The sequence below is a fragment of the Vulpes lagopus genome, chromosome 6 (assembly GCF_018345385.1).
Source record: "Vulpes lagopus strain Blue_001 chromosome 6, ASM1834538v1, whole genome shotgun sequence".
Lineage (NCBI taxonomy): Eukaryota > Metazoa > Chordata > Mammalia > Carnivora > Canidae > Vulpes > Vulpes lagopus.
Genome location: NC_054829.1, coordinates 64,619,057 through 64,643,806, shown reverse-complemented (window position 1 = coordinate 64,643,806; position 24,750 = coordinate 64,619,057). Strand labels below are relative to the sequence as shown.

The window sequence follows — 24,750 nt, the reverse complement described above, 5'->3', positions numbered from 1 at the left end:
CCATTTAGCTATCCTGTAATTTTTAGCGCTCTCCCACTCTGGCTCTGAGATCGACTGTGTGATTTGCGTTAGCCAACAGGATATAGGAAAGCATGATTCAAGTTCTGTAGACTAGCATTTGTGCTCTCTTGTTGCCCCTGAAACTTGCCATTGCCATGTAAATAGCACACATGTGCACACACACACACAAACAGAAAATTTTCTTCCAGCATTCAAAATAATTATTTGATTCAGCAAAGCGCTCATCCATGTCATTGATGGACATGTGAAGTTCTGATGTCTAACACCAGGGCTTCATTTATAACCTATCCACTCACATAAAATTATAAACCAACAGTCATGTCAGAACTACAACTGTTCATCATTTGTAGCCATAGGTTGCAACCATAGGATAAAAGAATTTCAAAAAAAAAATAGACAAAATTATTCTACGAGATATAATTGGCTATATGGAATTTCTAACAAAGGGTATTGCACATTCTGTTATTTGTAAATTATATGCTATGTCACATTTCATATCATTAAAACTTCTAACAGTTTTCTTCAGTGTTTCCTGTTAAACATTTACCAGCATAGTGCTGAGTAGGATGCAATGTGCCATCCTGCTCCTTAAACCCCAGATGTTGAGGCAAAGAAGAGATTCTTCCATTTCTCAGTCATGAAAAAAAGATAATAAATTATTTTCCTCAAGGAAATGGTGCTCAACTCTTTAAGAAAGGATGGTACAATTAGGGACAGTGGGCTGCAACTTGCCTATAAACCTTCAGGGAAAGCTAGAACAATGGTTGGAGGCCAGGTGAGGAAGCTGGAGTTCTAAAAACAAGAACTTTTTATTTGCATTCCTCCCCACGAATGAACAATTATTTGTTTTACTTTACATCCAGGCTTTCTAAAATGTTTGCACCAATTAGGAATAGGAATCAGGTAACAACTTCTTATGTGGGCCTCATTTTTGAGGACCTGTGCGGGTATCACCAACTTAACATAAGGTCAAAGGCCAAAATATGATATTAATTGAGAACAGTGATTTTAAAAACTTTCCTGATTTTTTTCATAACCTTTACTTTCTATTGCCAAAATATGTGCATGAAAATAAGATCAAGGAGGCTAACAGTTTGTTCCCTCCCCACATTTTCCTCCCAAAGTCATATGAGGAATAGAGTGTGGGAGGAGTACAGGACAGATCTCAGGCTGGGGAAAATCAACCTCTTAGTAAAAAGAAATGGGAAGAGACATTATGTGACTGTTTGGAAAAGGAAAAGTAGAGAAAAAGAAATAACAAGACAGTGGATTTTTTTTCTAATACAGAGAGAAAGGAAAAAAGTAAATTGGAAAAAGCAAGTTGCTGTGGTGGGGGAAAAAAAACATGAAAAGAGAGAGCCAAGAAATGTAAAGGGCAGTGTAGAAAAAATGAAGTGGCATATAAAAGAAACAGGAAGAGGAGGGAAAAAGAGCCAGAGAGAATGATTAGTTTCTAATTTACTGTGCCATGATGAGTATTTCAGAATTCATTCTGCTAATGCTTGCCAAACTTCCTCCTTAAATTTAGGAGGCTGGCCATTTCCCCCCACATTTTAGGAGTCTGGGTCCTTGAGTGTTCTCAGTTTGATAATAGCTATAAATGAAGTCAACTGGAGGCTGGTGTTCACACAGTATTCTTATGCATTCTGTCTGTTAGAGTCTACATTTGATATCCTGACTTCTCGAGACATTCCTGAGACAGAAGACACTTGCTATTTTTGGCAGATAGGATCCGTTCTTCCTTCTTTTGGAAATGGTATCTATGCTTCCTGCTTCCTTTGGCAAGTCTTTTTTTTTTTTTTTTCCTCTTTTATTCCTACAACTTCCTTTTCTCTCTCCACCTCAGGGAGAGTCACTGTAATATGCTTCATGTGTATCTTTGGTTTGTACATGCATGCATATATTTGATTTATAAAAATAACATTATGCAACATACCAATTTAGTCCTCTTTTGCTTTTGAGATGTATCCATGCTGCTGTGTGCACATCAAATCCATAGTTTCTGCCAGCTGCATTCCTTTGTGTCCACTATAATCTACTTATCTGCTTTTCTAGTTAGACATCCAGATTTCTACCAACTCACTGCCCCCCCATCAATGCTACAATAAAATAAGTTGATCTATGCTCCTCATTATCTGTGTAAGAAATTTCTTGAGGCCATATGTACCCAAACTGAGTTACAATATTTGTATAGTTTGACTTAACTAATAGTAACAGATTGCTCCCCCGGATGGCTACACCAGTCTCCACTTTCATCAGCAATACCTAAGGCTTCCTAATTACACAGATCCTCACTAACAGTTGGCATTATCCAACTTTAACTTTTTTCGCATTTTAATAGGTGAAAGATGACATCTCATAATTCTTTTAGTTTGCGTTTATCTAATTATAAAATAATTTGAGATTGTGGGCATTAGGAGTTTCTTCCTCTGTAAGTTAGCTGTTCCTATTGTTTTATTTTTCTTTTGGTGTTGCTTTCTTTCTGTAGTCCATTTTTTGAAACTCTTTTTTTTAATCTTTTTTTTTAAAAGATTTTTATTTATTTATCCATGAGAGACATAGAGAGAGAGGCAGAGACACAGGCAGAGGGAGAAGCAGGCTCCATGCAGGGAACCCGACGTGGGACTCGATCCTGGATCTCCAGGATCCTGCGCCAGGCTGAAGGTGGCCCTAAACTGCTGAGCCACTGGGACTGCCCTCTTTGTATTCTATATATTGGTCCCTTGTTGTGTTTTAGATATTAGGAGTATCTTCACCGATTTAGTCACGTTTATTAATGTTGCTGATGGTGCCCTTTAGTGAGCAGAAATCCTGTGATGTCATCAAATTCTTCAGTTTTTCATTTTATGATTTCACTTTTGAAATTTTGTTTAGGATGGCCTTCTTCCTTCTCTCCATTACAAGACAGTCTCCTAAATTTTCTTTGATTTAATTTATAATTTTAGCTTTTATACTTCTATCTTTCATCTACCTGGAATACATCTTTGTGTATCAGACTTAAAATGCATGTTTTATTTTTTCCATAAGCCAATTTTCCCAATATCATCTATTAATCCATCTGTTCCTCATTGATCTGTGGTATAAGTCTTTATCATATATAAGATTCTCCCATATATATCACTTTAGTTCTGAGCTTTTCATTCAATCTTTTCAGTCTCTCTCTCTGTTCTTGTACCAATAAAACTTAAAAGAAATTACTATGACTTGATATTCTTTACTATTTCATGGTCAAATCTCTGTTTTACTCTTCTTGAGGTTGCTTCATTTACTTCTGAATTTGTATTTTTCCATAAAAAATTGTAATAAATTAGTGTTTTTTAATCTAACTGAAATTGTGATCCAGTTTAAGTTAGGGAGGTTTGACATCTTTATAATATTAAATTATATCATCCTACAAGCATGGACTGTCTCTTTTTATACACATCATCTATTATGATTTTTATTAAAGTTTTAATATTCCCCATGGAAGCCTTATATAAACTCAATTATGTTAATTTCTAGATATTTAATACTTTGCATGCTTTTTTCCCATTGTAATGTCTAGTTGATGTCTCCTAGTATAGAAAAATATTACTGATTTATGAAAGCTGATCTTGCATCCAGGACCTTGGTTGACTCTTAATCGATCTAGTAGTTTGCCTATAAATTCTTCAGGAGTTGTTTTCTTTCGACCTTGTGAACAACTAGATTTCTCTTTAGCTCTCCACCCAATCAGCATCGCCACACAATGCCGTGGTCACAGTGTCACAGATTTGGAGATAAAGTAGAGATTTACCAATTACTACGTCATTTTTCACTCAATTTTCATAGTCAGTTGTAGACATAGTGTGACATTACAGTTTCATAGCCTAATGAAGAGGAAAAAACAGGAAAAACATCTTGATATATAGTCATATCTTTATATCTATAATGGTTATACATATATATATTTTTTTCCTTTAGTAAGTTCTGGCACTCTCAATACCCCCACTGAGTTTCTAGAACATATGATATCATTTCAAAGACATATGACAGAGAAACAATGTTTAGATTTCTAAAAGTGACACAAACTGAATTTTAACTGTAACAAACTGTTGTACCAAGCTATGTTTAAAAACTTTACATTTAGAAACAATGACACATGCTGCCAAAGTCTGTTTGAAGTGTTCTTTCTCTGTACTATGCATAAAGACTTTCTATGTTCTTAAATCAAAATTTAATCAGTGATGAAGGTATATTCAAGATTTTGAAGATTTCTTTTTCTATATTTTGAAAGTATACAAATGGTAGTTCCTTTTTCATGAATTAAACTTTCAAGAATGAAAGCAACATTCCAAAAAAAACCACTAACAGTCCTTGGTATATCACTTTAAAGCAAAACAAAACTTCCACGGAAACTGGCCAATGTCTGTCCTTCATTCAGTCCTTACTGGAGGAAAATAGGACTAGTGTAGATATGGAGTAGTCATGTGATTTAAAAGGAACTATGCTGGTACGTCTGGATGGCTCAGCAGTTGAGCACCTGCCTTTGGCTCAGGGTGTGATCCTGGGATACGGGATCCAGTCCCACATCAGGTCCCCTGCATGGAGCCTGCTTCTCCCCTCTGCCTATGTCTCTGCTTTTTTCTCTCTGCTTCTCTCTGTGTGTGTCTCATGAATAAATAAATAAAATCTTAAAAAATAATAATAAAATAAAAGGAACTATGCCACTGGTCCTTCCCAAACTTCATTGCAGGCTGGTGTCTTTACCATGTAATCAAAAAGTCTGAGGTATTGCAGACAAAGCTCTGTAAGTCCACATAGTGGCAAAACCACAGTAGTAGTTCCAGATTTGAGAGATGTGTTATTTCAGAAATTACGTGAAAGGCTCAGGACTCACCAATACAACTGCCCTTTGAGATAGCTGTTCATGAATTTTATGAAAAGGGGAGAGTGGCCAAGGACCAATCTCTATGCTTCTCTTAACTTAAATATATTCTCTGGTAGAAAAGACTTTTCGACTTTGAAGCTCCTGTGTCTTAGTCCATCCAGGGGGCTGGCATATAAACAAGAGAATTTATTCTCAGTTCTAGAGGCTGGTAGTTCAAGATCAGAGTACCAGTATGATTGGGTGAGGGCCCTCTTTTAAATGGCAAAATTCTGTTTCTTGACATGGAGGAAGGGGATAGGGAGCTCTGTGATGTCCCTTTTTAGAAGAATACTAATCTTAAAAAACAAAAGAAATGAGTAAACAAGCAAAAAAATAGAATCAGATCTATGGAGAACAAACTAATGATTGCCAGAGGGGATGGAGGTGAGGGGTAGGCAAAACAGGTGAAGAAGAATGAAAGATACAGGCTTCCAGTTATGGAGTAAGTCTCGGGAATAAAAGGTACAGCATAGGGAATATATTCAATGATATTTTAATAGTGATGTGTGATGACAGAGGGTGGCTACACTTCTAGTGGGGATAGCATAAGGTATAGAGATGTCAAATTGCTATGCTGTATACCTGAAATTAATGTAACGTTATGTGTCAACTATGTTTTTAAAAAATTGTTTTAAAGAGTACTAATCCCATTCAGGAGAGTTCTACTCTACTGACTTAAGAACCTCCCAAAGGCCGCATCTCCCAATACCATCACACTGGGCATTAGGATTTTAGCATATGAAACTTCAAGAGGACACAAACATTGAGACTACAGAACCCTTATAGCATATAAACTTCCATCTTTCTAATTTTAGATTTGTCTGTGTAGTCAAAAGACTAAAAATCATTTATTTACAACCCAGAGTTTTCAACTATATAAAAAATAACAATTATTAAGATACTGTATAGGATTATTAACAAAGATCAGCAGGGTTAACATAATATTGCCGGTAAACTAGAACAGCTCCATACCCCCCTTAATGAGTATCTAAAGTCTATCAGCTGTTTCACTATTCTTAGGTTCTAGCATGGTGCCTCGGCATACAGACAAGCATGATACTAACTCCTAAGGATTCTGGGATGAAAGCTATTTCCCGCTTTCAAGGAACTCCCTGTCTAGTAAGAGAGCTGGAGAACCATGCAGTATTTCCACAATGATAAAGTTAATGCAGGGTGCCAAGGAAACATGGATAAGGGAGGTACCCAGCTCCATTTGAAAGCTACATGGAGAGAGTGTCACCTCACCTGAGTTTTGAAGCATCAGATGAAGCTGGGCAAAGAGAGAGGGGCATGTGCAAATACACAGCACTCCACGAGAGTGACTAAGGACTGTGTATAGGTATAACAAATCATACTTCAGGAGACTGGCAGGAGAGCTAGGCAGGGAACAAAACCCTTTATCATCATAACAAGGACTTTTTGTTTTATTATATACATAAAAGAGTTCAATCATTTTCTTTTGTTTTGTTTTGTTTTTAAATAGAAACATGGCCTGATCATAAATGAGGTTTCCCACAGACTGGTTTAAAGGGAGTGAGAGTAGGAGCAGCAGAGATCCACACAGGAAATGCTGAGGGCCTTCCCCAGGGCAGAGCAGTGGGGGAAGAGACAGGGGTAACAGATTTGAATACAGAGGGGGAAATGTGCACAGGGAAATGGTAAAGTCAAGACAATGCTAAGATATGAGGATTGAGCCACCAGATAATTCATGTTGACATTCTTTAAAATTAGGAATATAGGGGAAGAAGAGACTCGAGAGGAGATGAGGAATTATTCTAGGAGCTATGAAATGCTGGCATGCAAGGTCTGTTTCCTGGGTGTGCCTTACTTTCTGAATGCACTGCTCAAAAGCTAGTAATTTTCTGCCAAAATTATAGTTTCCTCCGAGGTAAATAGAAAGCTCTTCTCACCAAGAGAAGAAGATAAAAGCATGGAAAGGAAAAGAAGAAAAAAGAAAAAAAGAAGATATGTTAATGAGCAGAGTGAAGAACATGAAAGAAGAGAGAAGTGAATGTGGTTGTCAGAGCAAAGGGATGGGGAGGATGGGTGAACTAGATGAAGGAGATTAAGAGGTAAGAACTTCCAGTTATAAAAATAAATAAGTCACAGAGATGTACAGCACAGGGAATGTAGTCAATAACATTGTAATAACTTTGGATGCTGAGAGATGGTAACTAGACTTAGCATGGTGAGCACTGAATAATGTACAGAATTGCTGAATCACCATGTTGTATACTTCAAAGGAATATAACATTGTGTGTCAACTACATTTCAATTAAAAAAATAAATTATTTCTCTTGGTTCAAAATGGAAAGGAAGGGAAGGGGACGGGAGGAGGGAATGAGGAAGTAAGGAAAGAGGGCAGAAATGATAACCACAGAGAATAGAAAGACAATAGAGTATGAACTAAACCTGAGTAGTTGTCCAGATGCGACTCCAAGGTGACTACAGTGAGTCTTCAAACCCTGGTGACCCAGCAAACCATGAGAATAAAAATTCCAGACACAGCCTGCAGTTCAGCAGGAGGTCAGAGACCTCAGACATCTCTTTTAGTAAAAATCTGTTCTCTCTCTAAGGAAGCTAAGGAAGGAGGGGATTGAGCAGGGTATATTTTACTTCTTTTTCCACATTTGCAGATAGCTGGCAAATATATAACTGTAGAAGTTTAACTACAATATCAGGACTTATTTATATCATTTTTTATAAAAAGTCAATTCCTTAATCGAGCTTTAGAGCACAAGAGATTCAAATTCCACCAAGCTGTTGGGTGTAGTCCATACTTTAACTTTGTTGGCCAATATGTTAAAATTGGGAGATTTCACATAATTTCTGATTTCTCCAAAGTTGGGACCAAGAGAGGATGCCTTCAGATGAAGAACATGTTGATTTTGAAACCTTAATCTACCACTCTTGAAGAAAAGAATGTTCTTGTCATATCAGTTATTTTTCATAGTGTACTTATATTTGATAAAAGCACATTCCCTTCCAGTAGAAATAACTTTTTACATATAAGAGTTCCTATAGTTAAGAATTCTCAATTAAAAAAAAAAGAATTCTCAATTTATAAACTTTATACATAAAGCTATGCTCCAGAGAATAGTGTGTCAATATTGCACAGATGGTGTCCATTAGTCCTATGCAGTTGTTTTGGTCTTAACCATCACAGTGTTCCATAAGGAGACTTTTAATTGTGTTAGGTTTCGAAGGTTCCACGAGTGTAGTTAGCATACACTACTGAGATGAGGTGCATAGGCAGTAAGAGTGGAAGGTGCTAGTGAGGTGAGGCATACTAGTAGGAAGCAAGTAAAAAACGAAAAAATGAAAAAGAGTAATTGAAACTATGCCAAGTACACGGAATTCACATGAAGGCAGAAGTTGGGACTGTGCGTCGAAGGTGCCCACTTCACAGGATCAAAGAAAGGGTGTGCTGTGGCAAAACTCACTAAGTGAAAACTCATAAAGGAGAGCACTGCTACAGAAAATCTATACTTCTATTTTTCTTTATGACTAAGAAACTGGATATTAGTCACTGACAAATATTTCTTCTTTATAAAAATACAATTCAATTTTTTCACATTCAAAGCCTATGGTCAAAAGTTAAAATAATCTGACTGACCTACACTTGATTATAAACACATGCAAAGGCTTCAGAAACACAGACAGACCTCCCCAATGTTATTAAATAAGAGACTATTGTGTACAGTGACTGGGCAAGAAGCACAGTTTACTATTTTTGTATGATGGTAGTTTTCAATAGCTCTCTTATTTTCTTTTTTAATAGGCAGCATTCCATTCAGCCAACCCCAAATTCCCTCTTTCCTCATACTGGAGAAATTGTTCTGCAATCTACTCTGCAGAGTTGCTGAGTTATGCCCATGAGAGAGCACACACAGTTCGATCCTATTTGCACTAGCGGCTCATTAGAACAGCTTCTGGATTTCAAATTCACTTTAAGGGGACCCTTGGATTGCACCAACTGGAATTTTCTCACCTTCAATGAACATTAAACACATTAGCTAAAATACATACTAGGGAATTATTTCTTGACTGGGGGAATCAAAATTCTTGATTGCTACCCAGATGCTCCATTCTACCAAGCCTTACAACACAGCTTATTCCATTTCAGTCTTTCTAGATCCTTTGTGACATATATATTGCATATATATATATATATATAATATATAATATACGTAGACATTTATAGTAATATATTGTTAGTTTTTGTTTTGCATATATATAATACATATATAATATATATATAATATATAACAGTCATTTATAGTAATAGATTGTTAGTTTTTGTTTTGGTAGCTTATGTTGATATAATAGCAGGCAGCTATTATATGATATATAATATACATATAATAGATAAGTATGTAAATAATAGATAGCTTCTTTTTAGTTTGTTTTAATAGTCTATATCTATAAAATTACTTTGTAAAAGTTTATCCTAAATAAAACTCTTACAGAATTGGTGGTCCTAGGCACACCCCTGTTCACTACATTTTATAATGTTTCAATTTTAATTACCATTTTAACCTCTTATTTTAAGTAACCAGTATTGAAATCCCATTAAAATAGAAAATATGTTCCCTTGCCTCCTTAAGTGTATCGTGTTAAACATAACTTGAAGTTTTAAACATTAGCTTGAAGTCATCATAATAAATGTCAATAATTACTGAAAGCAACAGAGTAGGCCATCAAAAAGCACAGGCATTTTAAAGCCCTGGGCTCAATGCTCAAATTCATCAACTAATTTGGGCTGTCTGAGCCTTGGATTGCTTACCCACAAAGCGGGAATAAGAACACATTTCTCATCTGGTTGTTGGGATGAGATAGATAATTAACAGTACTCAAAAACAAGTCTTCATCATTTCTCTAGAAGGCTGGAGTATACTCGGAATCTGCTGAGATAGGTGAAATGTTTGCTTCTAGTCTAAACAGCTCCACACTACTGCACTTTTAGAGTGCTCGGGCTCGATTTTATTACTTTTGACTATTTGCCTGTCATGGTATCATAAGCTCATGCTGTCACTGGTATCATTATGTTAGCCAGTGGTCTAACAAGTAATATAAAAAGGGAGCACAGGATACATAAATAAAAGAAGCCTTCCTGTACATAGAAGAGTTCTCTTTCCTCTTGTGAGCAAGACAAAGGAGTTTCCCTAAATAAAGATATTCTCAAAGGAAAATGGGAGAAGAGATGTTTCAAACTGATTTACACCAATTGGGTCAGTAACAACTGCTCAATTCTTTTGATAAACATATGAGTAGTCTTGGATAATCAGCAAAATGTGTTTTACTGAAAACAAGTTCCAGACTGAACTAGATCACAAGTTCAAACAAGCAGTAGCAAGCAGGCATATGCCACCATGCCACCTGTTACTGTAGACTCTTGAACTCCCCTCTTTTTTTTTTAAGATTGATTTATTTATTTGAGAGAGAGAAAGTATGGAGGGATATGGGAGAGAGAGAGAATCCAAGCAGACTGCATGCTGAGTGCAGAGTTCAATGCAGGGCTCAATCTTACAGCCTTGAGATCATGACGTGATCTGAAACTAAGAGTCAAACTCTTAACCTATTGAGCCACCCAGATGCCCCTTCTGTCCTTAGTCTTTTTAAGGCACTCCACATACCAAAGATTTACCATTCCACAAGGATCAGCTAGCCCTCTAGTCAAATCAGAATACAGAATGCTCCTTGGGGTGAACCCATTGGCATTCTCCCCTGTGATTCTTCTGCTAAAGAATATGCAGAGAGAACTGGCTACAGGAGCACCTCATCTAGTTAATATATTCTGTCTGGTGACTTTTGGCTCATCCTGGATCCAAATGCAATCTAGGCAATCTAAATTACCCCTCTCTTTCTCTGATTTGTTGATTATAATCTGCTTTAAATTTATAAATTAGAATAGTCTGTATTGGTTCTGTTTTTTTTTTTTTTGTAGATAGATTGATTTTGTTTTTATGATGACACTTATACTACAGAACAGAAGCACTTAGGGAGATTTATCCCACATACATACTGAATCAGAATGTCCATGGTGGGACCGCATGCATAATTGAGGTGTTAGAAAAGGAAAGATCCTATTTGGTTCTGATGTACACCCTTGATAAAGAACCACTGGAGAACTGCCAGTTAGTGATAATAATGAACTAGATTTTCAAACTAGTCTTTCTCCAATGGGGTGCATACATGTGTATATATGTGTGGGTATGTGTGTATAAAATTCTGGGGAGATATATATATATATATATAAAATGCTGAGTAGGCTTTTTAAAACTAGATCACTTGAAAAGTATCACAAGGTAATAGGGAATCATTAGCTCAACACTGAAGGAAAAACAGGAACCCAGAGAGATAAGCTAGCATGGAAGTTTTCTTTCCACAAGTCTATTAGCCAGTTCTGACAAATTTCAAAATTCCTGGAGATTTGAACTTTTGTCTTCATGGCCTCACTAGCAGAAAGCAACTGAAATCAAAAGCCCAGACTGACTGACACAAGGTACCCTGGCAGAAGCAAATATTGTTTCCTTTTGGAATCCCAACCTAAATGTAGAGTACAGGTAAAATAGAATGGATTTGTAGCCCAAACTGGCATTATGAAGATCCTCCAGAGAAATTCAAGCCTTAAACTTAGTTGGTGCTAGACTCAAAGTGTCATCTGGTGCCCGGCAGAAGCAAATATAGATTATATCCAGAGGAAGTTATCTTAATTCCAGAACTCAACTAGAGTCACATGCTCCACCAACTGAGCCAGCCAGGCACCCCACAGTGGTAAATTTTAACCGAAAAGGAAAAGTGTGAGAGAGGTTATAATTGGAAAAGCTGTCAGTGTTCTTTTCCTTGACCTGATGATGATTGCATGAATTTGTGCTTTATAATATTCATTAAATCATACTTTCAGCTTTATGGATTCTCTTAATTTCATATTATATTTTCTAATGAAAGCAATATTAAAAAAACAGAAAAAGAAAGAGTAATAGAAAGAGGGAAGAAGAGAAGAAGAAAAGAGAAGAAAGAGGAGAAGAGGAGAAGCAACAATGAGTGAAATCCCAAGTTCCATAAGACCAGTGGTTCCTCCTATCTTTTCTCTTCAGTGTATAAGGTCAGATCAGTTCTTAACCATACAATGCCTTCAGTAAACCCTCCCCACTGCCCACTATGTTCACTGTAGGCTCTAGTTTGGTCATTGTCTTGATTTTTAGTTCTCTTCGACAGCTTTCTCAATGAGCAAAAAACTATGACATAATACATCTTGGAATAAGTATTCAAGGAGCAGGGGAATTAGGATATCATAGGATGACACTTGCTCAATACAATTTTAGACCCATTTAATCTTATAGTCATCATTCTTACAGGTATAAGTACCCCAACTGTGGCTTTCTTTTCATAGGTGTTGTCCATGAGTCTCACTAATGCTGAACAGTCCTGTCTATATGGTCATCCATGTCATGCTCTCCAGATATAATATAAGGACATGGGACTTTTTACTCTACCTCAGCAGAAATAGAAGTACTACCTGTAATTTATATATGTATCCTCCCATAGACTTGATTTTGAGTACCCTAAAAAAATTTTAGTTGGAATAATATGGCTGCTGAACGTAATTCATGACTTCTATAGATTTGGAAATAAATGATAAATCACTGGTAACTGAAATAAATAATAAATTTTAGGGACCAAAGAATGTGATCCTTTAAAATGTGAAACTTTAGTTCAGAATTTAAGATTACAGATGTTTGAAGGTAGGGGAAAGAGAAAAACAAACTTTTATTATTAACATTTGCTCAACATACAGCACATTCTTTGGGGTCACTTTGGTATCACTGGCTGCCCTGAACTTAAAAAAAAACAGACTAAACTAATCAATCCCTGACTGTTTTGAGGGAGAAACTCTACATAAGAGTAGGAATTTGTTCTCTCTCCCAACGGAATCATGTTTTACTTCACATATACTCTCCAAAAGGAATGTTTTGTACTCCATGCTTTCTTATTTAATGTTTTTAAAGTATGTAGCTAATCTTATATTACTCCTAATTATAATCCCCAGCCCTCACCCCTAAAATCCTCATTTCCATGCTACCAGACTTTCCTGAATCTTTTCTGCCCCCGAAACAACAAACATACCTAGATTTTCTGCTCTTAGTGATCTATCCAGGTTCTGGAGGTCTTGTTTAATTGGTCTACAGAACTCCAATTCTAAGAGAAAAAAATCTCACACAATAATGCCACCCAATTTATCTCTGTTGAGTGTTTATCCAGCTGGGAAACCCTCAGCAATGGGGGCTCAAACTCAAATCAGGATCCATCACCCAAGTAGCTGAAATTATAAGGAAGTTCTAATTAATTCTTGTAAATGGTTACCAGTTGGCCTTTTGCTGTGCATTCTGGAGCCATGCAAAATATTTCTATTCTCTCATCCTTAGACAGGTCTATCATAAATACCTGAAGGGAGTTCTGTTTTCTTATATCTGGGTTAAACATAGTGCATTCTGTCAACTGTTCTTCAAAAGATACAGTTTCAAGAGCTATCACTGGACCGAACTCCATTTCGTCAATGTTTTCTCCCAAATAAAGTGCTCAAGCTGAACATGTTACTTTGTACTTAACCTATGTTAATTATGAATTAATATTAAATATGCAGCCTAGAATAAAGTCTATTTTTGTCAGCAACAGCATACGGTCAACTGAAGATCAGCAAACCCTTCAAAATCTCTTTTGCTCTCATGCACAGTTGTATCTTGTGTAATTAATTTCAATAGTTATGTTTAGTTTTATACTAGTATGTAATAAATATCACCCTGTTAATTACAGAACAACTTTTGAGTTGCTTCGAAGTATTTACCTTTATTCTTTCAACTAAGAAGTTGAAATTCGTTAACATTCAATGAGTATCTACTGTTCTGTAACAGAAAATTGGTTGTTATTTGAAAGATAGGAAACTGAAATCCAAAACTTTAAAGTGATTTGCCTTGGAATCAACATTCCTATCTAGTCTGTGTGACTCCAAAGTGTATGCTATATACCTCCCTGTTCTTTACTAACCATCCCACTACTTTAGGTATGCACAGAATTGGCAAGTAGGCCTTCTAGTCTTTATGCAAGTCACTGATAAGCTTCTGAGTGGGGCAAGGCCCAAGGATGGAACCTCCCATAGGAAGACATGGTGACCCATCAAACACCAATCCCTTATGGGTTAATTTCACAATTAAGAACTAAGAAAACCATCTCTATCAAGCCCATAGTTTTCCATCAATTCTGTAACAACATCAAAAGTAATTTTGTAAAAAAAAAAAAAAAAAAAAAACTCCAGAATTAACATAACACAAAGTTCCAGGCATACCCTTGAATCACGTAATTATTTAAAAAGAGATACCAAGGGTTAAACTGAGGCATATTAAAATTTTAAGTTTATCTGAGCAAAAATCCCTTGGAATAGGACAATGCCAAACCAGAAGTGGTTAAAAATTCTCCACCAATGGGAGCCAGGGGCAAGACCTTTATATGGAAGACCCAAAAGGAAATTATTTGATTGGTTATAGCTTAAGTGCTTGCCTTTTTCAGGAAAGCCTGGCTGGCTGTTTGTGATTAGTTGTCCTTAGGTTTTGATTTCTTAACCCTGAGGCATTACAGGCTTAGGTTTGGGTTTATTAATGCAAGTTACTAAGTCATTAAAACAACCTGTGTCTAATGGCCTCCTTATTTAATTAATTTAGCACAGTTAGTAAAGTACAATTTCTTCTTAGATTGTAGAAGCCATGCCATCACCTCCTGTTAAAAATCACTGCTCTGCTTCTGAATGTTCACACAGTTTCATGATCTATTTTGAAATTCTGCTGAAGGGTCTGAGGTTAAATTTACTAATTGGGAATTTATAAATTCTTCTGTTACCCTCTCTGGAAAATTATTTTTAATCTCTTAGAACTCTTTGGTTCTTTGAATCTGTAAAGATCCCACAGTCCCTGCATGGTGAGTCTTTCTCACAAGAAAACCCTTCATTACCTAAGGGCTCACTCACTGTTTCCACATATCTTCAGGCATCAAGTTCCTGTTAGCCAGCTATTTTCTACCTCTTGAGTTGGAAGCTCCTTCTCTTTGATAAAAAAAAATCAGACATGCCTGGGTGGCTCAGCAGTTGAGCATCTGCCTTCAGCCCAGGGCGTGATCCTGGAGTCCCAGGATCCAGCCCTGGGCTCACTGCATGGAGCCTGCTTCTCCCTCTATGTTTCTTCCTCTCTCTCTCTCTCTCTCTCTCTCTCTCTCTCTCTGTGTGTGTGTGTGTGTGTGTGTGTGTGTGTCTCATGAATAAATAAGTAAAATCTTTTTTTAAAAAATCAGACAAAACAATAACTAAATGCCTCTGTTACCTCTGTCATCTAGAAATATCAAATAACAGGTCTCAAACGTAAGCCTACCTCTCCCATGGTCTTCTTATTCTAGAAGTAACTTCAAATACCTTTTTTTGGCAGGATGCTATATATTTTAGATTACTCCATGCCCTAAACTATCTGAAAGCAGTTTTAAAAGATGTTCCCCCTCTCTTTTATAAACATCTTTGATTACATATGTCTCAGGCCCAGCATGATACCCACTGTCCTGAATCTGGGAGGCCAAGTCACTCTTTCTTCTCTTTCGAGATTTTATTTTAATTCAAGTTAGTTACTATATAGTGTAGTATTAGATTCAGGGGTAGAATTTAGTGATTCATCAGTTGCATATAACACCCACTGCTCATTACATTGAGTGCCCTCCTCAATGTCCATCACCCAGTCACCCTATCCCCCACCCTCTCCCTCCAGAAACCCTCCATTTGTTTCCTATAGTTAAGAGTTTCTTGTGATTTGCCTCTCTTTGTTTTTATCTTAATTTCCTTTCCTTCACTTCCCCTATATTCACTTGTTTTGTTTCTTAAATTCCACATGAGGAAAATCATGTGATAATTGTCTTTCTCTAACTTATTTTGCTTAGCATAATACCCTCTAGTTCCCTCCACATCACTGCAAATGGGAAGGTTTCATTCTTTTTTATGGCTGGATAATATTCCATCATATACATGTATATATCTCATATATTCATATACACACACATATACCATGTATCATTACATATTATATTCCACATATATATGTGTGTGTGTGTGTGTGTGTGTATATATATACTATGTGTATATGTATATAAACAAATACATACACAACATCTCTTCACCCACTCATCAGTTGATGTACATTTGAGCTCCTTCCATAGTTTGACTATTATGGATACTGCTGCTATAAACACTAGGATACATGTGACCTTTGAATCAGAAGGATACAAAAATAATAAGACCAAGTAACTTCTAATCCCTGAATTCTACATTTCATTCTGCCTCCCACTCCCCAAAACACTGAGCCTGGGCCAAATGCTAGCCTATAAGAGAGAAATTAAAAGTATTACAGTAACTTTTACAAATACCAGGAAATAACAGATGTATCAACAGATAAGAGTCCTGGAAAATAAAAAGGACAGAAAAAGAGGTCATGGGAGCTCCACATATCACGAACAGGAGAAAATCAAAGCACTACAGACAGGTTTACTGTTTGGAGACACACGCAGAAAGTGTCTCCTGCATATGGAGCAATTTTCCCACCTAGTTTTCTTTTTAATATGAAGTATCTATGCTCCTCAGGAAAAATCTCTTAAAAAAGAGTCCAATATTTCCTTGACGTGGAAAAAAGCAGCAACTCAACCTCCGGCCCATCTGTATAGTAAGAAAACTAGCAAAGAAACTATGCACCATGTATGAACAGGTATAAGAAAATAGCAGTAGGGACTGCTATATAATGAAATTTATTTATATAAATTAATACAAACATTGTTAAGTGCTATATATTATATAAAATAATATACAATGAATATTACATATTATGTATTATATCATGCTATATATCATAATCATATCCTACTTCATACCTTACATATTATATACTGCATATTGATTTATGTATAAGTATACATTTTTTCTTCTATTATCATCTAAAATGTTCCTGACATCTACTTAATACCAATACTGTCTTTAGTGACATTTGACGACTGCGCAGAAGGTGCAAAACTCTGCCTACGATATAATGCTGTGAAACTATACACATTAGATCAACAAACAAAAGATATTTCCCTGCCTTCAAAGACTGCAAGATATAGTTTCTTAGAAATCTTAGCTTCTTTCACCTTTTCTACAAAAGTAATGCCCATTTCTCCTAGGAAGCATAACTGAAAGCAAGAATTTTCTTTGTAAGATTTTATTCTAGAGAAGTCTTAGTGATTACATTCTTTATCTTCACTTTTTAAAAAAGATTTTAATTATTTATTCATGAGAAACACAGAGAGAGAGGCAGAGACACAGGCAGAGGGAGAAACAGGCTCCCTGCAAAGAACCTGATGTGGCACTCAATCCCAGGACCCCAGGATCACGCCCTGAGCTAAAGGCAGATGCTCAACCACTGAGCCACCCAGGTGTTCCTATCTTCACTTTCTAGTGCCTTCTGTTTTGAGCTTTTTGGATTTAAATAATTTATATTTTATGATGCCTAGTGCCATAATATTTCTTAAATTTTAAAATTCTTTATAAAATCTAAAGTTTTTTGTACTGCTTAAAATATTTTTAAACTAAGGATTGGTAGCCAGTGAAGATGCTTTTTGAGAAATCTTTCTGCCAACCATAGTTTTAGATAGCCCTTTTAGCTTTAAAACAGAGTAGCACAGGCATGTTCATGTGTTTCTATGTGACACATAAATTGCCCTCAGATCTATTTTTTGGATGTGCTGTTTGTGCTCATCAGAGCCATTTGTGCTTTGTTTATATATATAAATATATAAACATTTATCTATATATAAATATATAAAAATATATATATTTGTGCTTTGTTTATATATATAAGCATTTATATACTTATTAAATGCTATATAAATTTATATAAATGCTTATATATATTTATATATAGTTATATAATTCAATCACATTTGACTAAATATGAAGCACAACTTACTGCAAGTTTTCATTAGTTTTGACCATTGCTTATTAAAATTGATTTTCCTCTATTTTGAGAGAGTAAGTTGATAAGGGACCACAAACTATACATGAGACAACAAGATACACTCACACAACCTGGAAATTACTCCAAAGTGACTAATTCAGGGCTATGTGTTCCACAAAAACCAACTATTGTGACCAGGAGTAAGAGAGCCACCACATGGGACTTCATCCTTCAAGCCAGAAAGACACAAACTTAGATTCATAAGGAACAGTAGAGCAATGATGGGTTAGGTTGCATGGGCCACAAATATTAGATCAGAGAAAGAAAGGATCAATTGAGCTGGAGTATATGTGAAAAGCTTCTCAGTAAAGGCAAAACATAAAATCTTGAAAAAAATAGAATGTGGATAATCTCATGGGAGAACCAATCACAGAATCAGAAACCTTTTCTATTAGCACAGAAAGTGGAATTGGGCAAGAAAACAAAGAGGGAATGATCATTAATGCGGCATGTGGTCGAGAGAATGAGATGTGTATGACCAGAGATGAGACTGAAGAAGAGGGAAATGGATAAGATTATAATAAGCCTAAAGTACTTGGCTAGAGTTGGAATTTAGAAGAATGTTTCACGATTTTTTTTCTTGCTTTGTTATTAAATAATACCTGCAGAAAGTGTGCACGTCAGTATTAGTGGCAATAATAGAGGAAGATAAGCAGGAGGAGGAGGAAGGGGAGGAAGGGGAGGATTTAAAATCACTGATACCATTACTTGAATGTTTTACTATTACTTGAATGTTTTACTATTAAGAATACTATTAAGAATAGTATTAACACTTACTAAAAGCTCACTGTGCCAGATTCTCTTCTAAGCCTATGACATGCAAGAATTAGGTACCATCACCATTTTACGGCTGAGGAAATGGAGGCACCATAAAGTCAAGTGAGTTGCAGGGGTTCACAGAACTATAAAATGGTGGAATCCAGTGCTCGCTTCGGCAGCACATATACTAAAATTGGAACGATACAGAGAAGATTAGCATGGCCCCTGCGCAAGGATGACACGCAAATTCGTGAAGCGTTCCATATTTTTTAATTTCTTGTATGTTTTACAAAGGTGCCAAGTTTATATTTAAAATACTTCATTAAAAAATAAAATACTTCATTAAAGCAAAAAAAAAAAAAAAATGGTGGAATCCAGATCTGAAACCCAGGCAGTCCATGTTATTCTGCATCTTCGTGTGTCATTTAACTACATATCCATAACACTTGCACATGTTATAGGTGATTATCCCCCATTCAAAGATCAGAAAACTGTCGCATGGGGGAAATGAATTACCTTGCTCATAGTGACACAATCTAATATGAAAAAGTAGGATGGGAGCACATGTCCATCAGATTCCAAAGCTTCATAACATTCAGAAGATACTGAGGAAGTATTTGGGGCTCCACAGGAAAGCAGCAGAGAGCAGTTGTGTTTTAAAGAGAGGTTTCTAAAAGATAAATCATGGAAGAAGACTGAAAAGACTTTACCAAGAAGCTGTAGTTATCATGCTAATAGAGATGAGAAAGAGTGTGATTTGTTGAAAGTTTGGATAGAAAAGTTTGTATCATTGAGTGTTCTTAGGTAGAAGCAGCAGAAGCAAATTCTGTCTAATTTATGAAGATAAGGAATTTACTTAAATATATCTGAATAGTTTGCAGAATCTTGAGAGGACCAGAGAGCCTGAGGAAGTTCATCAGTCACAAAATGCCTCAAGTTACAAGACAGAAGAGGCCCCACCATTGGACAGTGACCCCCAGCCTGCGAGCCCATAACAAGACACTGCTAGACACTGTCATCAGTCAACCGCCACAACTTTCTCCTGCAGCCACCAACTGACAGAATCATCACGGAGGCCCCTATTAAACAAGCCTGAAGTGGATCTAGCTATGATGAGTTACGAAAAAGACTGGGAAGGGGTTTTCAGTCTTGGTAATGGCTGAGGACTCTGCCTCAAAATATTAGAGTTCCCAAAATATAAGAGGATCTAAAAAAAATACAAATGTCCACCACCAACCAGGTGAGAGTAGGAAGATTTTTTAAATACTTTTTTTTAAGAGAAGTAGAGAGAGAAATGTGGGTGGTGGGGCAGAGGGAAAGAGGGAGGGAGGGAAAGAGGGAGGGAGGGGGAGAGAGAGAGACAGAGACAGAGACAGAGACAGAGAGACAGGGAGACAGAGAGAATCTCAAGCAGGCTCCACACCTAGCATGGAGCCTGACCTGGGGCTTGATATCACAATCCTGAGATCGTGACCTGAACCAAAATCAAGAGTTGTATGCCTTAGCCAATTAAGCCACCAAGTAACCCCTGAAACATCTTTTAAGTTCACTTTGTGTATTGCATATTCAGAGATTTTAGTTTATAGGAACACTTCTATAACATAGTCACAGTACACAATTTTACCAAAGTTAACTTGACAGGGGGAAAAGAGCAGTTAGTGCATCATTCCTTAACAATATTTAAAAGGAGACCATTGTATAACATTTGTGAATATTTTTAGAAAATGCACTGAGGTATATGATTCACTTGGCTACTACTTGTATGAAGTGGTTGTTGTATATTCTTCCTCTTTGATTAGATCATTTTTTCCTTTTGTCAAGAATATCCAGATGGTTTGTGTATCCAGAAAAAGGTCTATAATACATTCTTTAAGTGCTTACTTCATTGAAGATCTGAAAATATTTGTTTTCCTAAGACACTGTACCATGATGCTTTCCAGTTGAAGACTGAAATCTTTAGAGAAGGTTCTGGATAAACAAGAGATGTTATCAGTGATAATCTAAAGTAACAGTGAACATACATATGTTTAAATTAGTGGAATTACTGGATCATATGGTAGTTCTATTTTTAATTCTTTGAGGAACCTCTTTACTGCTTTCCATAATGGTTGTACCAATTTATGTTCCCACCAAGAGTACACAAGAGTTCCCTTTTCTCCACAACCACATCAACACTTGTTATTTCTTGTCTTTTTTGATACTAGCCATTCTGACTGGGTTTGAGATAGTATATCACTGTGGTTTTGATTTGCATTTCCTTGATGATTAGTGATTTTCATAAAAATGAAAATGTGTTGGCCATGTGTTTGTATTTGGAAAAATGTCTATTCAGCTCTTTTGTCCACTTTTTAATCAAATTTTTTGCTTTTTTGTTGTTTATACAATTTTTTAATATATTTTGGATATAGAAATACCATATGATCCAGTAATTCTCCTATATGGTTTATACTCAAAGAAAATGAAAGCGCTAATTTGAAAAGATATATATGTGACCTTATGTTCACTGTAGCACTATTTACAACAGCCAAGATATGGAAGCAACCCAGGCGTCCATCCATAAATGAACAAATAAAAAAGATAGGAGATACACACACACACACACACACACACACTCACACTGGAATACTACTCACCAATGAAAAAGAATAAAATCTTGACATTTGCTACAACATGAATGAATGGACCTAGAGAGTATTATGTTAAGGGAAATAAGACAAAGACAAACACCATATCATTTCATTTATATGTGGAATCAAAAAAAACCAGAACAAATGAACAAACAAACAAAAACAAACAGACTCTTTAATACAGAGAATAAACTGATGGTTGCCAGAGGAGAGGTGGATGGGAGATAGATAAAATGGATTAAGAGGCATAAACTTCCAGTTCCAAAACTATATAATGTATAGAACTATACATACTATATAACTAGAACTATATATACTATATAATGTATAAAACTGTCAAATCACTATACTGTATATCTGAATTCATAAAACATTGTATGTCAATTATACTTCAATAATTTTTAATTTAAAAATAAATAAAATGTGACATTTCTGAACACTAAGAGACAATGCTTCTCTGTGTCTTAGTCAAGTGTTTTGCTTGCAAGAGCACTTGAAGAATCATGTTCTGGTCTGATTCACAAACATGTTTTCAGGAATTTGCCTTACCTTGTGGGCTATTTTACTTTAATGATGTTTCCCAAGTTGTGAGTATTACTAACAACAACAACAACAACAACAACAAACTTCTGAAACAGAATGTAAACTAAGATTTTATTTTAGGTAAGGAAATTAATTATAACTATAAATCTTTCCCTTGAACAATTTTAATATTTAAATTGCATTCTACCATATTTTGTTTGGGAATTCTTCACTATTTATTTAATAATAAGGATGAAAACCAGTTAGAAGCATCATCTAAGTATGTTGCATTTAATGATGTATATCATAAAAGTCATACTTGCTAGTGATGTGTGCTTGGCTGAGTGAGCAACTTACAACAAAAAGATGTATATTATGGATAAAGTCCAAAAATCACTTAGTTTTTACCATGCCAGCTGTAATGTAACAGAAGATTCATAATTTATTCAACAACATGCTGATCACATGCCATAAATATCACTATGTCTTTACTTTTACTTTTTTAAAAAAGGGGGTGATGCCTCATTGACAAAGATACTCATCAATTGAGTTTAACAATCCCTGGAAATAGCTACCCTCAGGGGATTTTTCTCTCTGATTTGACTGATCTGCAACATAAAAAACAATTTATATGTTTGTTTTCAATCTCATGGCTCATATTTCTGTTGTGTTTTTTTATTTGTTTAAAATTAAAATTATTGGGACGCCTGGGTGGCTCAGCGGTTAGGTGCATCTGCCTTTGGCTCAGGGCATGATCCTGAAGTCCCGGGATCAAGTCCTGAACCGGGCTCCCTGCATGGAGCCTGCTTCTCCCTCTGCCTGCATCTCTGGTTCTCTCTTTCTGTGTCTCTCACGAATAAATAAAATATTAAAAAAATAAAATAATAAAATAAAATAAAATTAAATTAAAATTATTTCTAAGCATCTTATAGAAAACTTGAAATCACTGTATTACAGGGCCTTTATTGCCATGTCATAAAATTTGTGTTATGAAGATATTTTATTCATTCACTCACCCCATTAAGTTTCAAGGATATACAAGATGCTATGAATAAGACATATCTAGTTTCATATCTCAGAGAGGATATAGATATTAATCAACTAATTACGCAATCCATTATATGATTACAACAGTCATAAGCATTAGAGAGATGTACAGGATGCTATGAGACCACATAAAATGAAGTTCTGACTTAATCTGGGGAAGAGGGATGGGAGGAAAGGCTTTCAGGAAAGTCTTCTCTGAAGGTTACTGTGAAAGTTAAATGTCTGAAAAGCACTGGGCATAACAACCATTCAACAAAGCAATGATGAGGAGGAGGAAGATGATGATGATGACAATGACAAAACAGTTCAATCATTCAGCTCAAGATCCTTCCTACTCTTCCAGACCAAGCATATCTAGTATATATTATGAATAGAAGCAGATAGAAGTCATCCATCTATCATTTCAGGAATAACAACAAAGGACCTGAGAGTTTGTAGCAGTCTGTTTCACTATCATTATCATGACTTTGTCACAGAATCTCCTCATCAGAGGCTTAAAGTGTATGCTTCCCCCAGGGCATTTCTGGTTGTCCTACTCTAATACATTATTTGAGATCTGAATGGATGTTGCCATGTTACTTGCAAGAAACAGAAGAGCTAGGGGTGAGTATGGCAACTCCAGTCATAATTAGGTCTCTTAATTCTCCAGTTTGCATGAAGCCATTGAAATTGCTCAGTTCTGCCCTTCTGCATCTCTCCACAGTTCTCAATCATAACTCATCTTCAGTCTGGGACATCTCAGTGAGCCCCAAATTCAGAGGCCACTTGAAGACTCCATGACCTGCCACTGTATTTACTTATTTACTTATTAACTTTTATTTAAATTCCAGCTAGTTACTGTACAGTGTAACATAATTTTCAGGGGCACATTACAGTGATTCAACACTTCCATTCAAGACCCAGTGTTCATCATACCAAGTGCCCTCCTTCAACCTCTTCATCTATTTAACCTATCACCCCACCACCCTCCCTCTGCTACTGTATTTAATCACACATGTGAACAACATGTTTAGGTGACTAAACAATCACACCTCGGTGAGGGTGCCTTCAATGAATGAACACACAAAAATACATTAGAACCATTGTATAGGGCTGCCTGGGTGGCTCAGTGGTTGAGCACCTGCCTTCAGCTCAGAGAGTGATCCTGAAGTCCTGGAATTAAGTTCCCCGTTGGGTTCCCCTCAAGGAGCCTGCTTCTCCCTCTGCCAGTGTCTCTCATAAATAAATAAATAAAATCATTTAAAAAAATAGAAAAAAAAAAAAATAGAACCATTGTATATACCAATACACACAGCCACTTTACTCACCCAAAGTGAAACTATTGTTTAACCACTTTCGGCCTTGCAGTAGAAATAAAACTGTCTCTGATTTTCTCCCACATCATCATTTTTATCACTTTGATTTAATACCACGTATCATAAAAGTCTCATTTCCCAAGTAAAATAGTAGGTGCTTTTATGTGTGTGAACTTTAGTTTTTTAACACCTTAACTAAGGTATAACTGACCTATAAAGTACACAATTTGATAAGTTTTGACATACAAATGTACCACTGAAATCATTATAAAAATCAAAACAATGAATATATGCACCATCCCAAAGAAACTACTATGAACTAAATGTTTGTGTCCTCCCCCAGTGAAGCCCTAAACCCCAGCATGAAGGTACTAGGAGGTGAGAGACGATTAGGCTATGAGGGTAGAACCTCATGAATGGGATAGATGCCCTTGTAAGAAAAGACATGAGAGAGACGATCTCTCTCTCTCCCCCATATGTGGATACAATGAGAAGATCAGATTTGCAAAACAAGAAAA

General features: G+C 36.1%; 1 protein-coding gene and 1 non-coding gene across 3 annotated transcripts in view; one reads left to right on the top strand and one right to left on the bottom strand.

Annotated features, from left to right (window-relative positions):
• PRKD1 (protein kinase D1) overlaps positions 1-24,750 on the bottom strand; it is a 326,655-nt gene that overhangs the window by 172,365 nt on the left and 129,540 nt on the right. The gene's annotated exons all lie outside the window — the stretch shown is intronic.
• On the top strand, positions 18,905-19,011 carry LOC121493950. Its single transcript, XR_005988600.1, has one exon. It is a non-coding gene; the product is annotated as a U6 spliceosomal RNA (small nuclear RNA).